Raw genomic sequence first — 15016 nt, 5'->3', positions numbered from 1 at the left:
AGAATTTATAGACCACCTGGTTCTTGTGATATTTACAGCTGTAGAGTTTCCATTTCTATAATTTTTTTAAAAATTCTAGATCACATCATCTCTTTTGTGTGAGCAATCAAACCAGATCAGCACCTCTGCTCACCATGGGGTGGCATGGTGGCTCACTGATTGGCACTGCTTCCCTTACAGCGCCAGGGACCCTGGTTCGATTCCACCCTCTGGCAACTGTCTGTGTGGAGTTTGCACATTCTCCCTATGTCTACCTGGGTTTTCTCTGGGTGCTCCAGTTTCCTCCTACAGTCCAAACGTGTGCAAGTTAGGTGGATTGGTCATACTAAATTGCGTATAGTGTACAGGGATCGGTGGGCTAGGTGGATTAACCATGAGGAAATGCAGTGTCCCAGGGATGGGGTTGGCGCTTGGTGAGATGCTCTTTGGAGGGTTTGTGTGGACTCAAAGGGCCAAATGGCCTGCTTCAACACTGTAAGAATTCTATGATTCTAATAAATTCTCAATCACCGAAGGTAAATTAACTGTTCTATTGCTGTTGGGCTTGTCGTTTATACCCAGTTGGAACAAGTTGGAGCATCTGAAATTCTCCAATTATCTGGCATCATCCCTAATTCTAAGAAACACTGAGAAATTGCTACCAGTACCTCTACATGCTGAGGCAGGAGCCATCCTAAAAATATGTGACCGAAATGTTTCTCCTGCCACCCTTTGCATACAGAACATTTCTCTGCTATCCAACTTCTCCACCTTTAATGAAACATCAATAAGCTTGGAAATATTTTCTCTCTTTGTCATATTGTGCCATTCTTCAACGTTTTTCAAAACAAATTTGGCTCCTGCATGACTGCTAGCACCTGCTTCAACTGCAACGTATCTTCCCGATAACAGACGCATGTGAGTGCTAAATTATGCAGACTAGCATTAAGCAGTGTGACTCTGAGCACTATTGATCTGTACAGCCAATGAACAGTGATATTAGCACTGACTGAAAGTAGCTGTCCTTCAAATGAATGGGTGGCATGAAGTCCCCTGCTGCATACATTACATTGAATGAGCACAGGTTAGTTGCACATTACAGAAATCTTCCTCCATTTTTGAGGGCCTATTCACTTTTGCTCCAGGAATGTGGACAATAACGATTGGAGCTGCTGCATACCGGTAGGTAATTCACACCTGAAGGAGTTGGTTGTGGAATTAATAATATTGCAGCAACATTTGAGATTGGGAAAAAGCTCATTCTCCTCTGGGTCATCGTTATGCCTAGAAGAAAACACTTAATACTGTGTCAGATTACACTTTTATAAAAAGGGCTGAATGAATATTTGATTAAGATGAGAACTGGGTTTGTGAGGATACGCACAGATAGAGATGAATAAAGTGCTATGTGACATGTAAAGGTTCTATGAATACCCTGCATAGTTATCACAAGAAAGACAAGAAGTTATGAGTATATCGGGATCATTCCATAAACTTGGAATCCTAAGGGAGTATGTCACCATTGAGGGCATGAAATGCCAATGAGATAAATAATCATATCTGGCATTGGTTAAGTATAACTATTAATCAGATCACTGATGTGAACTTTCCTGGATGCAGGCCATCACAACAGAAGCACGGGTGAGGTTAGGATCCCATGACAAGCAGTCAGCATTAGAGAGAAGAGCAAGAGAGCTGAGGACCCTTGCTGAGAAACAGACAAACTGGTGCCAGACATGTGTGGCAGTTGGGAGCGGTGGCAAAGAGGTCAAAGGAAATAATGCAGTGGGGAGGTCAAGAAGCAAGTGGACTGACAGTCGAGCCAGCACCAAAGAGCAACAAGAGCAGAGAGGTCCCAGAAGCAGACAGACCTGGGTAGTGAGGGTATGGGAGCACCGAGGTTAAAAGGAGCAGAGTGGGGAATGGTCCCAGTTACAGACAGAGCGGGATGGAGCTGCTTCACCAAAATCAAGGGGCAACCTTACAGGAGAGCAGGCAACTAATCGGTGGGTAATTCTCTCTTGTCTGTTGTAACTAGATCTTGATTGAGGTTAAGGTCTTAAGCATAGCTTAAAAACTTTATGTAGATAATTAATATATTAAAACTTCAGAACTAAATTTCTTTGCTTGACAGAGTTGTTTTTCTGGCATAACCGAGAATAAAATTTTTCTAGTCTATACTTAAGTAGGAGTATGTCCACGTTTGATGGGTCACATCTGAAAAGGAATGGAAGCAGCATCCTCATGGCAGGTTTGTCGGTGTGAATTCTAAACTAGATTAGCAGGATCCCATCCCCCTGACACAGCTCAGGAAGGAGAGAAGCTAAGGTGAAATTCGAAGTTAAAACACAATTAAGTGAACCTGAAAGTCAGAGAAAACATAGGCTAGATGAAAAGGAATTGAGTTTAGCCAAGCTAAATGGAATAAATTTTCAGGAAAAGAGCCTGAAGAATAAGAAGGATGTGCTAAGGGCATAGATAAGCACCTGAGAGTACGATATCAAAACTATGACAGAGACTAGTCTGAAAGATAGGCAGGTTTTGCAGCTGGTTATAGTACATTCAGACAAGGTGAAGAGTAGGTTGAAAGGGAAATGTTCTCAGTATTGATCAAGAAATCAATTATATCAGTGTAAAATGATGATATCCTGGAAGGATCAACAAATAAACCATAAGGGTAGAAGTAAAAAACACAAAAGAGGCAGGCATGTTGTTGGATATGTACTAAAGACCCCTGAATAGTTAAGGAGAGTTAATAGGTTAAAAAGCTAATCAAATTTCAGAGAAGTGTACGAATAATAGGCAGTAATAATAGGGGATTTTAACTACCTAAATATTAAATAGGATGGTTTTAATGTGCAAGGTAGGGAGGAAGCAAAATGTTTTAATTGCATTCAGAATTTTTTAAGCCAGTAGATAGAAAGCTCAGCAAGAAAGGGCAGTTCTATATTGAATATTCAGTAATGAGTCATGGCAGGTAGAAATTGTATCAGTAGCTGAATATTTTTGAGATGGTGACCTTACTCAGATTTAGGATAATTATGGAAAAGGATACGTATAGTCCAGGAATAAATGTTTTATACCAGGGCTAATTTTACTGATATGAGGTATAATTGGCACAAGTGGAGTTGGATTAGCAACTTGCGAATAAAACCGTGTCAAAGCAATGGGAAGCATTCAAGAGGAGATAGTGAGAGTACAGGGCAAATGTGTTCCTGTAAAGACAAAAGGTGGGGCCAAGACCTGAGAAGCCAGGATTTCAGGAAGGATTAAGGTTAGGATTAGGAAGGAATGAGAAACTTATGGCAGATACCTAGGGATCAATACAGCAGACTCCTTAGAGTATAATATGTGTAGAGGAACTTGAGAAGGAAACTAAGAAAGCAAAGGGAATGAATGAGAAAGCACGAATAGATAGAATAAAGGAAAACTCAAAGTCTTTAATACATATATAGAAAGAGTAGGAGGTATTCAGGACTCTAGAGATAATCTGTATGTGGACCCGGAAGATATGGGACCAACTCCACAAATAGCTTTTGCTGGTCTTTACAATGGAAATGGACGACATTGGTATAAACATCAGGGTAGAGGATTGTGAAATATTAGAGAAAATTAACATCAGAGAGGGTACTAGTAGATTTGCCAGTCTTAAACTTGGAGAAATCTGCAGGCCTGGATGTGTCCCAAGTTGTTGGGGGAGGCAGCGGAGGAGATGCAAGGAGCCCTTGCCGTAATATTAAAATTTTCTCTGGCCAGAGATAAAAGGACTGGGGGATTCCTAATGTTGTCCCATTATTAAAAACAAGAAGAAAGGACAGACCAGGAAACTGCTGACCAGTTAGGCTAACTTCCATGGTAGGAAAGTTATTAGAATATACATACATGTGACTCCAGACCCACATCAATGTGGTTGAATCTTAACTACTCTCTGAAATGGCCCAGCATGTCACTGAGCTGTGTCAACCACTAGAAAATCTCAAGAAAGGACAGAAACCGGATAGACTGCCTGGCCTTGACTAAAATGCCAAAAACAACAATAGTAACTCCGGCCCTGTGCACCCTGCTAAGTTCGCCTGATGGACATCTAGGGGCTAGTGCCAAAATTGGTAGAGCTGTCTCACAAACTAGTCAAGTACTAGCCTGACATAGCCACACTCGCAGAATCATACTTCACACACAATGTAATAGACAACTCCACCATCATTCCAGGGTCTGCCCTGTCCAACCAGCAGGTGGCACAGTGGTATGGAGTCGAGAGGGGGTTGCCATGGGAGTCCTCACCATTATTGATTGATTGATTTATTTATTGTCACGTGCACCAAAGTACAGTGAAAAGCTTTGTTTGCGAACAGTGTGGGCAGATCATAGTAAGCAAGGATGTACAGACCAAAAAATACTTATACAGAGGCATACAGGTTACGTTGCACAGGGTATGTGCTAGTGAGATTAGTGTTAGCAAGATCAGCATTATTTAAGGCTAGAGAGTCCATTCATCAGTCTAATAATGGCAGGGAACAAGCTGTTCCTGAATCTGCTGGTGTTTGTGTTCAGGCTTCTGTATCTTCTGCCTGACAGAAGAGGTTGTAGGAGATCATTACCAGGGTGGGATGGAACTTTGATGGTGTTGGACGCCATTCTGCTGCAGCAAGCCATGTTAACAGAGTCCATGGATGGAAGGTCGGCTTCCGTGATGGCTCGGGTTGTGCACACCACCTTCTGTAGTTTCTTACGGTCCTGGGCAGAGCAGTTGCCTTACCAGGCTGTTATGCAACCAGACAGTATGTTTTCAAAGGTGCATCTGTAGGAGTTGGTGAAGGTCCTTATGGACATGCCAAATTTCCTGAGCCACCAGAGGAAGAACAGGCGTTGCTGTGCCTTCTTGACCATCGCATCCATGTGGCAAGTCCAGGACAGGTCGTTGGTTATCGTCACTCTGAGGAACTTGACGCTCTCCACTCTCTCAACCTCACTTCTACTGATGTAGACGGGGGGTGGGCATGTTATCCTTTCTTTCTGAAGTCAATGATCAGTTCTATAGTTTTGCTGACATTGAGAGAGAGGTTGTTCCTACTGCACCACGTCACCAAGCCCTCTATCTCCCATCTGTATTTTGACATGTCATTGTTAGATATTCTTCCCACTATGGAGGTGTCATCAGGTCAGAATTTGGCAACACAGTCATGGGTATACAGGGAGTACAGCAGGGGGCTGACGATACATCCTTGGGGGGCTCCAGTGTTGAGTGTTATTGTGGAGGAGATGCAGTTACCTATCCTCAGTGATTGTGGCCTATGGGTCAGAAAGCTGAGGATCCAGTTGCAGAGGGTGGAGCTGTGACCAAGGTCATGGAGTTTTTGAGATCAGTCTGGAGGTGATAACGGAGTTGTTGTAAAGGAACAGGAGTCTAATGTCGGTGTTCTTGTTGTCCAGATGTTCCAGGGATGAATGCAGGGCTAGGGAAATGGCATTCACTGTGGACCTGTTACGTTGGTAGGCAAACTGTAGAAGATCAAGGCGAACTGGGAGACTGGAGTTGATGTGGGCCATGACCAGCCTCTCGAAGCACCTCATGATTATTGAGGTCAGCGCCACTGAGCAGTGGTCATTAAGGCACACTGCATGTGTTTTCTTAGGTATGGGGATGATGGTGGTCTTCTTCAAGCTGGTGGGGACTTTGGTTTGTAGGAGGGAGACGTTGAAGGTGTCGGTGAATACCTCCGTCAATTGGTCAACACAGGATCTGAATGCTCGGCCGGAGACACTGTCCGGACCCACCGCTTTCCTTGGGTCGACTCCCAGGAAGACTTAGCTGATTTCTACAGCGGTGACTGAGGAAACAGGTGTGTTTGGGATGTTGGGGCAGGTGTCACCACACCGCTGATATTCTGCTCAAACCGAGCATAGAAAACATCGAGCGCGTCAGGGAGGGATGTGTCTCTGTCTGCTATCTTACGCTGTTTCATTGTATCCCGTAATGTTGTTTAGGCCTTGCCATAGGCGGTGGGAGTCCGTTTGTAGGTTTGGGCCTGTAATTTGGTCCAGTCCTGCCTCTTGGCATCCCTGGTGGTTTTGCGGACATCATCTCTGGATTTTCTGTATTGGTCTGGATCATCCAACTTGAATGCTGCACGTCTGGTCTTCAGTAGGGAGTGGATTTCCTGGTTCATCCAAGGTTTATGGTTGGGGAACACTTGGATTGACTTCTTTGGTACGCAGTCCTCCGCACATTTGCTAATGAAGTCTGTGACGGTGGTAGCGTCCTTATCTAGCTTTTCTGCTGAGAATTTGAACATGGTTCAGTCCACCGAATCCAAGCAGTCCCGGAGACAGTCTTCCACAGCCTCGGAGCAGCAATGTACTTCCTTTTGTGAAGGGACTTCTCATTTCAGCTTCTGCTCGTAGGCTGGGAGGAGGAGCACAGCCCTGTCATCTGATTTTCTGAAGTGTGGACAGGGGATGGAGTGTTAACTTGTGTGTCCATGTAGTCTGATGTCATCAAATAAAACATGGTCAAGGATTGCCATGTATGCCCCAGCTCAGCTGATGAATCAGTATTCCATGTTGAACACAACCTGGAGGAGGCATTGAGCATTGCAAGGGCACAGAATGTATTTCAATGTCCACCACCAGGAGTGGCTCAGCAGCACCAGTATTGATCAAACTGTTTAAGTTATAAAGGACATAGCTTCTAGACTGGGTCTGCGGCAGATGGTGAGGGAACCAACTGGAGGAAAAAAAACATACTTAACCTCATTCTCATTAATCTGCCTACCACAGACGCATTTGTCCATGAAACTATCAGAAAGTGAGAACACTGCATTGTCCTTATGGAGAGGAAGTTTTATCTTCCTGTTAAGAATAATTTAGGGTGAACACTTTTGCACTTTTAAAACTGTGGACTGAAATGAGAAAGATCTGCTTTGAAATTTAAGGATTACAAGGGTGGATGCATGTTTTGAAACAATTTGATTTTTTTTGTGAACCCTGTTTACATAACCGTCAGTTCCAGGAATGTACAGATGAGCTAGAGCTGAGGGGTTGCTTACAAGTGAAGCTGATTGTGGACTGGAGTCAGTTAGTTCAGTTGGCTGGACAACTGGTTTGCAACACCAACACCACAGGTTCAAGTCCTGTACTGGCTGAGGTTGATATGGAGGTTCTGCCTTCTTAAACTTGCCCCTTCCCTTTAAATTAAACTCATCATCAGTCATCTCTTTCTAACAAGAGAGCAGGCCTCTGGGACTATGTTGACTTTACTTCCTCACTTAGTGGATATTTAACAGTGACAAAGGTTTGCTGCCTGCCAACAACTATATGATTGGTTGTCAGGTAGCTGAACACCTTGGACTGTGAACAAGACAAGAAGAAGCTTATCAGATGACAATAGCAGCCAACAAGTCTGCAGCAATTAAATCAGAGATAGTAGGAACTGCAGATGCTGGAGAGTCCGAGACAACAAGGTTGCAGCAATTAAAGTTCTTTCTCAGTTTTCCACAATAAGCTACGTTGAACCTGAAGAAAGCCAGCTTATCTTTCCTTCAGCAGATGCTGCAAGTTGTGATTTTGATTTATGAGGTCTGTGGCTTGCCTAATCCAATCAACTACCCTGTGCCTCTTGCATACTAATGGAATGATTCAGAAAAATGTGGCCTTGATGTCAAGGGCTGTCACTCTCATCTCACCTCTCGAGTACAGCTCTTTTGTCCATGTTTGAACCAAGGCTGTAACGAGATCAGGAGCTGAGTGGCCCTGGCGGAATCCAAACTGGGTGTCACTGAGAAAGTTATTGCTGAGCAGGTGCTGCTTGATAGCACTGTTGATGACACCTTCCATCACTTTACTGATGATCGAGAGTAGACTGATGGGGCGGTAATTGGCCGGGTTGGATTTGTCCTGCTTTTTGTGTACAGGACATACCTGGGCAATTTTCCACATTGTCGGGTAGATGCCAGTGTGGTAACTGTCCTGGAACAGCTTGGTTAGAGGAGGGACAATTTCTGAAGCACAAGCCTTCAGTACTGTTGGTGGAATGTTATCAGGCCCTGTAGTCTTTTCAGTCTCCAGTGTCTCCAACGATTTCTTGATATCATATGGAGTGAATCAAATTGGCTGAAGACTGGTATCTGTAATGCTGGGGATCACTGGAGGCTGAGATGGATCATCCACTCAGCACTTCTGGCTGAAGATTGCTGCGAATGCTTCAGCCTTATCTCTTGCACTGATGTGCTGGGCTCTTCCATCATTGAGGATGGGGATATTTGCAGAGCCTCCTCTTCCTCCAGTGAGTTGTTTAATTGTCCACCACCATTCACAACTGGATGTGGCAGGACTGTAGAGCTTAGATCTGATCCGTTGGTTGTGAGATCGCATAGCTCTGTCTATCACTTGCTGCTTTCGCTGTTTGGCACACAGGTAGTCTTGATTGGTGGCTTCACCAGGTTGACACCACATTTTTTTTTTCTATCCATTTGTGGGATGTGGACGTCGCTGGCTGGCCAGCATTTCTTGTTCATCCTGGTTGCCCATGAGAAGGTGGTGGTGAGCTGCCTTCTTGAACCGCTGCAGTCCACCTGCTGTAGGTTGACCCACAATGCTATCAGGGAGGGAATTCCAGGATTTTGACCCAGCAACAGTGACGGAATGGTGATATATTTCCAAGTCAGGATGGCAAGTGGCTTGGAGGGGAACTTGGAGGTGGCGGTGGCGTTCCCATATGTCTGCTGTCCCTGTCCTTCTAGATGGAAGTGGTCGTGGTTTTGGAATGTGCTGTCTGAGGATCTTTGGTGAAGTTCTGCAGCGCATCTTGTAGATAGTACACACTGATTCAGCCCTTTCCAGCTCTTTCACTGATTAGACACGATTTCTCTGACTGCTGATGCTCGTCCTACAGGACACATCATTACCCAGACTGCAGATGGACAGATCCCTTGACCAAGACTGGCACAAGCTGATGACTGACTATGGCCAAGCCACTAGACCATGTTTGTGGATATGCCCCTGATTGGCAGTACCGGGAGCCAACAGTTGCTGTTTCTTGACTGGACAGCAGAGTAGCCCCCCAGCTAGTTTTCAACATACCCATTTGGTTAAATACATAGGCAGTGTGTTGGCTGTGCAGGCAGCTGGCACATGTTGTGGGTGTTAGATTGACGTCTCAGTGTGCCACGTAGTAAGACATTTCCACTAAAGAGCGTGTCAATATAGCCTTGACTCTGGCTGAAACATCAATGCACTAACAGATATAGCAAGTCTGTAAGCATGGAGTGAGTGAGCACTAAGTCAGCAAGTGAGCAGCCTTGAGATGTAGCCTGCTCCAGTCCGAATGCTGGATGCATATCCCTGCATATCACGTGTCCCTCTGCAACTTCCTACGCTAACTGCTGGTCTGCCCTGCAACACAAGTCTGTGTTTCCTAAGTGACCTACATGTGTATCAAAAAAGTGTCATGATGGTCATGAGGAGTTGCCAAGTATCTGATGCCAATCTTCATTGACAAAGGATATGTGTGGCTGGTGCCTGTGGATCTTGCCTTGGGATGCTGTTTGCAACGAGGACAGTCCTCACAGCGAGTGGCAAGCTGAAGTCACCAGATATCTGCTCTGATTTCCATACTGAGGTTTCTCTACGTCTATTTTGTTCAGTGCATTTGGTAAGAAAGAAAGCTGAATCTTAATAAGGCAAATAGCATAAAAAGGAGCATAAAAAGCTATAAAACCCCTTAATTTTCAACTGCCTAGCGAGGGACATTCCTCACCACTTGGTAGAAGCAGAAAAGATGCAACAAGTGGCTCCCAACATCGAAATAGGCCTCACAGACATCTCATCTGATTTGTCGCAAATCTCATCATCAATCACATCACATTGCTCAGACCCCAGGAAGATTCCTCCCAGGAAATTTGGAATATTAGATTTCCTGATGAGCTGTTGGAACAATTCCATTCTTTTATCTCCACACTATCTTAATTAATAATTTTGTTGTGTCAGTTGCTCAGTCTATATTTGTAATGAGAACATCCAATGTATAATGTTATAACTTCACACTCCCATCAGAGGCAGTGCAATATCACTCCAGATTTGTGCCCCACATCTGCACAGCCTGTCCTATATGCTTCAACCATCACTTCTTCCCTGCTTCAACACATTCAATGTTTTAATTTAAATACAAATAACAATACCAATTCAAATGGTTATGTAAAAATAAAAAGAAATGCCTGATAACTATCCTATTCAAACATTGCTCATCCTGTAACCTCATGTTGCCTGACCTCTCCCTATGTGAAGTACATCAGAAAATCAACGAGTCTCATTTAATATTCCTCATTTTCTCACATGTAGTTCCTTGGAGAACTACCCTCGTGATATCATGAACTGATTTTATTTTGAAGAACAGGAGTTGGATTTGACATAATTAGGCACTGTATTTATCACTGCCTTTGCACTCATTCCCTTTCTGATGATGCTGAACCCGCTTTATATACAGGTGAGATCTTTAATAAGAAGCAAGCTGCTTCTTCCTGAAGTTACTCTGTTCTAGGCTTCTCACTGTCATTAGTAATGGAGATGCCATTACTTTTTGTAAGGCAAATTGCCTTCAAATCACTTCAATTTTCTGGTTAATTTATCTGGTAAATCACAAAGACCCTTAACAAAAGAGTAACCAGTGTGTGTTTGTATGCATGAGAATTACATCTTATTCAAGTGGAAGGATTGGAAAATCACAGTTTTGAGACGTACATCCTCAGAAGTCCAGGATTGTGGACGTTAAAAATTTTAAGCTTTGGTTTCTATGGCAATAGGTTCCAGTCCACATAAGGCTAGAGAAAGATTACGTTGAATTTAACCTCCAAATTTTGCTTTAAATCTTTCTAACATTATCCAAACTGGCTTCCTTTGTACCTTTGTTCCTATTAATTTATTAATTAATTTTATGAATTTTTTTTCTTTTAATTCCTTTGTGCCTAAGGTAGCATCATAAGTGGTGACTTGTAAATTTTTTACTGTACTCATGTGAGCACGTGACAATAAAGCTAATTCAATTCAATTCAATTCAATTCCTACTTCCAAAACTTAAGCTCCAACACAATTTTGTTGTCCATTTCTCAACTCTCTACAAATTTCAATTCAGCTTTCACCCCCTGAGCTTGCTGACTTACATTGGCTCCGATTCAACTTTAAATTTCTCAACCTTGTCTCCAAATTTATTTAAGGCCCCGAACTAGATCTGCAAACCCGCCCAGCTCTGTATTGTTTCAACTTAATGATGAGACTATTGAAGAAATGCAATTATACTGGCCAGCTTGCTGTGGTCATGTGACATCTTCTTCTGCTGCAACAGAAACAAAGTTGCTGGAAAAGCTCAGTAGGTCTGGCAGCATCTGTGAAGGAAAAAAAGAGTTAGAGGGAGGGTCACCCAGACCCGAAATGTTAGCTCTTTTTTTCCTTCAGAGATGCTGCCAGACCTGCTGAGCTTTTCCAGCAACTTCTGTTTTTTGTTCCTGATTTACAGCATCTGCAGTTCTTTCGGTTTTATCTTCCTCTCCTGGGCTGATTCAAAAGTCACACAACACCAGGTTATAGTCCAGCAGGATTATTTGAAACCACAAGCCTTCTGAGTGCTGCCCCTACATCGGGTGAAGTGAAGAGAAGACCCAGGCACAGACTTTATAATCAGAGAGATCGAAAGATCATACAAATGGTGTGAGTGGCGTGGGGGGGAGGCCGATGCCTTCCAGGGAATATCGAGCTGTGCAGTATGTCTGCCATTTAGGTATGTGGTCTATGCTGCAGCTGTAAGATTGTTTTCTGCAGTTTTCTGAAGAAGGGTTGAGACCTGAAACGTCAGCTATCCTGCTCTTCTGATGCTGCCTGACCTGCGGTGTTCACCCAGCTCTACACGGCGTTATCTATTATGTAAGATTGTTGTTGTTGCAAGGTGCAACATGTGCAATCCCTGTCTGACTGATAAATTAACTGCTCAGTTACCTCCATTGTCACAAACTCCCTGCCTTTCTGTCTGTGCTAAAAAAAGTCTGGCAGACCTATCATCGCTAAAGAACCTTGCGCTAAGAAAGCAATGCAATCCACAAAGCAGCCTCTAACTCGGAACTGAAGTCATTGTGCATTATAAAAGTAAAGTCAGGCTGACAGAGGTTGGCTGCCTCCAAGTTAGTCAGTCAGGTCGCCATAGTCTTAGCAGGGAGAGAGATCTTAGCATTGTCAGAGAGAGACAACCGGTGGTGATTTAACCTGAGGGCTACCAAACATCAGGCAAGGGGAGAGGTTAAGAAGGAGTGTCCTTCATGGTAACCACACCACTGGCATCACACTGCTTTGTAAAACAAACTTAAAATGAGTGAGCATCAAGAAAGCAAGCTAAGAGCCATAAGATGCACATATCCATGTCAGCACAAAAGCATCCTCTGCAGATACATGACTGTTCCTGCGTGTAAGGTCAGTTGACAAAAACACGCAAGTCCTTGATGTCCCTGAGTTTCATAGAAAGTGCTGAAGACTAAAAGTGATATTTCAGTTCCTCTGAGAACAGGCATGATGAGGTGGTGAGGCCGATATGTTGCTGATACGAACTCGCATGGGTGAACAGCTAAGGAGGATGGTGGCTAGGAAAGATTCAGGGACATCTGAAGATGTAGTTGTACAATGGTTTCAAACAGGGATTCAATGAGCTGCAGTTGTCAGGTGTTTGCACTGTTTTATCTGTTGGGTATCTGCACCATCAAGTTTCTCAGTGGAGGACAAAAGAATTGAAAGTGGCATATAAAAAAGGTGAGTTGGAACTTTAATGAGATGTGAAATCACAGAAAAGAAAAGGGTGAATGATCAATGGTAAGATTCTGAAAACCTTCAATGCTGAAAATTGGAGAACTTTTTCTCAACATTGAGAATCTGCTTTTTTTCATTCTCAGTCATATTTCCCACCTTTCTCCCCATTACTCACACCCTACCAGAGATGGGAAAATTCCATCCACAGTTCTACTAAAAAATTATAATCTTCTTTCTCACCAATATGCATTGGATTAATTTGTAACTGCAAATGATTGTGCATGCAATTTTGTTTTTCCTTTCTTATGAAAAGACAAATGCTTGGCATAGTGCAGTTGTACTGGCTAGCTTGCTGTGATCATGTGTCTCCTCCTGCCACTATAAGTGCTTGTGCATAAAAAAACTGTGGCAGCTGTTACAGACATTAGTTGGAGCAGATTTTAAATTGATGGCTCAGCCTGTCCTTTCAGGTAGATGCAAATGATCTCATGCCTGCTATTCAGAAGAAAAAATGCATTAAGAGGGTGTTAAAAAGAGACATAAAGGAAAAGTAAATCGTTCCTTTTTTAATTTTCTACTTTTAATATATCAAGTTGCTGTCAGTTTGGGCTTTTAGTATTTTGCCGGATTAATAATCTTTTCAGCTGAAGGATAAGTAATAAGTTTAACTAATACCAGATGCTATTTATTGTCCTCATACAAAATAATCTGTCTTATTATGTTATGTGCAAAGTGGAGGAACAAGTGTACATTACCTTAACCAATTCAATTAAACATTGAAATATTAACAGCACAACAATTGCGTTTAGGGGATGTATTAGGCTGGCTAAATTCAATTTCAAGTCAGGAGTAGAAAGTGAAATAAAATGTTGTATAGGAAAAGTAAACTACATTTTTAATGTTATAATTTTATATCTCCAGCAACTAAAATCTGAAAAAAAAGACTCTACACTTTGTGTTAATCTTTAATGTCAGAAAGGTTGTTTGATGGTAATTAACGATTATTGTCCTTAAAATATCACTTACACTTTTAAAAACAAGACTTAACATTTTATGTTGAGTTTAGCTGCACTTACTACACAAATAGAGCAACCACACATCATTTGATGTATTTCAATGATTTGATTGACAATGGGATGTCATTTTTGCAAAGCTCACAGCTGTGTGATGCAACTCTGTCCATTTAAGCATGCGTATGTTCCTTGCATGAGGTATATGTGTCAAATATACGTAATAACAGCACTATTAGTTTCAGTGTTGCAGCAAAGCAAAATCTGGCTGAAAAATCCGGAGAAATGCAAATCTTTCTAATTGCAAATAATTCTAAGTCAAGTGCCATAGCCAGAAATGTAACAAAACTTCCTTTGCTCCAAAAATCTGCATCAAGCCCAATCTCCAAAGGGCACCCAGCACCAACAAGCAAGGAAGCCAATAACCAATGTTGTAAATGGGTCTGAAAGTATTAAAACTGAGAAGTGCTATAAATACCATTTACAATGATGTTATTATGTGGACTTGTGGACAGAACAGTTTAGGATCTCGGAGGAGTGAGACCTAACTTCTTGTGCTCTTCATTGTCTCCATAACATGGACTGAAGGACTGTCATACCAATGTAACCCATAATTAGTTGCTAACATGCATTAAACTATATCTTGTTAACTGCAAGAGACCCTTATGGTGTGGCCAGGAGTGACTTTCCTATATCACACTAGGCCAAGCAAGCCCTATAGTTTCCTATGCTTAAAGAGGATGATAGCAGTGACTTTCATCATAAGGAATGGCTCATGCAGCACAGTGAGCTGGCATAACCATGCAACACCAAAGGACAAAAGAGTCAAGGTAATTGCCAAAAAAAATGAAGGGGGATAAGGACTGTGTTTTATATGACAGATTGTTGTGATCTGGAATGCACTGCTTAAAAGAACAATAGGCACACACTCAATGATAACTTACAAAAGGACATTGGATAAACACTTCAAAAGGAAAAATGTTGCTGGGCAATGGGAGCCAACATAGACATGATGAATCAAATGGCCTCTTTCCATGCAGTAAAATCACAGCATTTATCCTAGAGACTCAATTAAGCAAAGAAAATGCATTCCTAGTTTTTAATGGAGATGAGCAAGAAATAAATAAAGGAACAACATGTATCAAGATATGCACCCATTAAGGGCTTTTATACCATTAACTGAAAACAGACTCTGAAACAAAATGTACAAAAAGTTTTCTTCAGAAGTGCCCTGATAATGAATGCAG

This window comes from Rhincodon typus, chromosome 17 (genome assembly GCF_021869965.1).
Source record: "Rhincodon typus isolate 14 chromosome 17, sRhiTyp1.1, whole genome shotgun sequence".
In the NCBI taxonomy this organism is placed as follows: Eukaryota; Metazoa; Chordata; class Chondrichthyes; order Orectolobiformes; family Rhincodontidae; genus Rhincodon; species Rhincodon typus.
The sequence above is the reverse complement of the archived record's forward strand: the minus strand, read 5'-3'. Positions refer to the sequence as shown.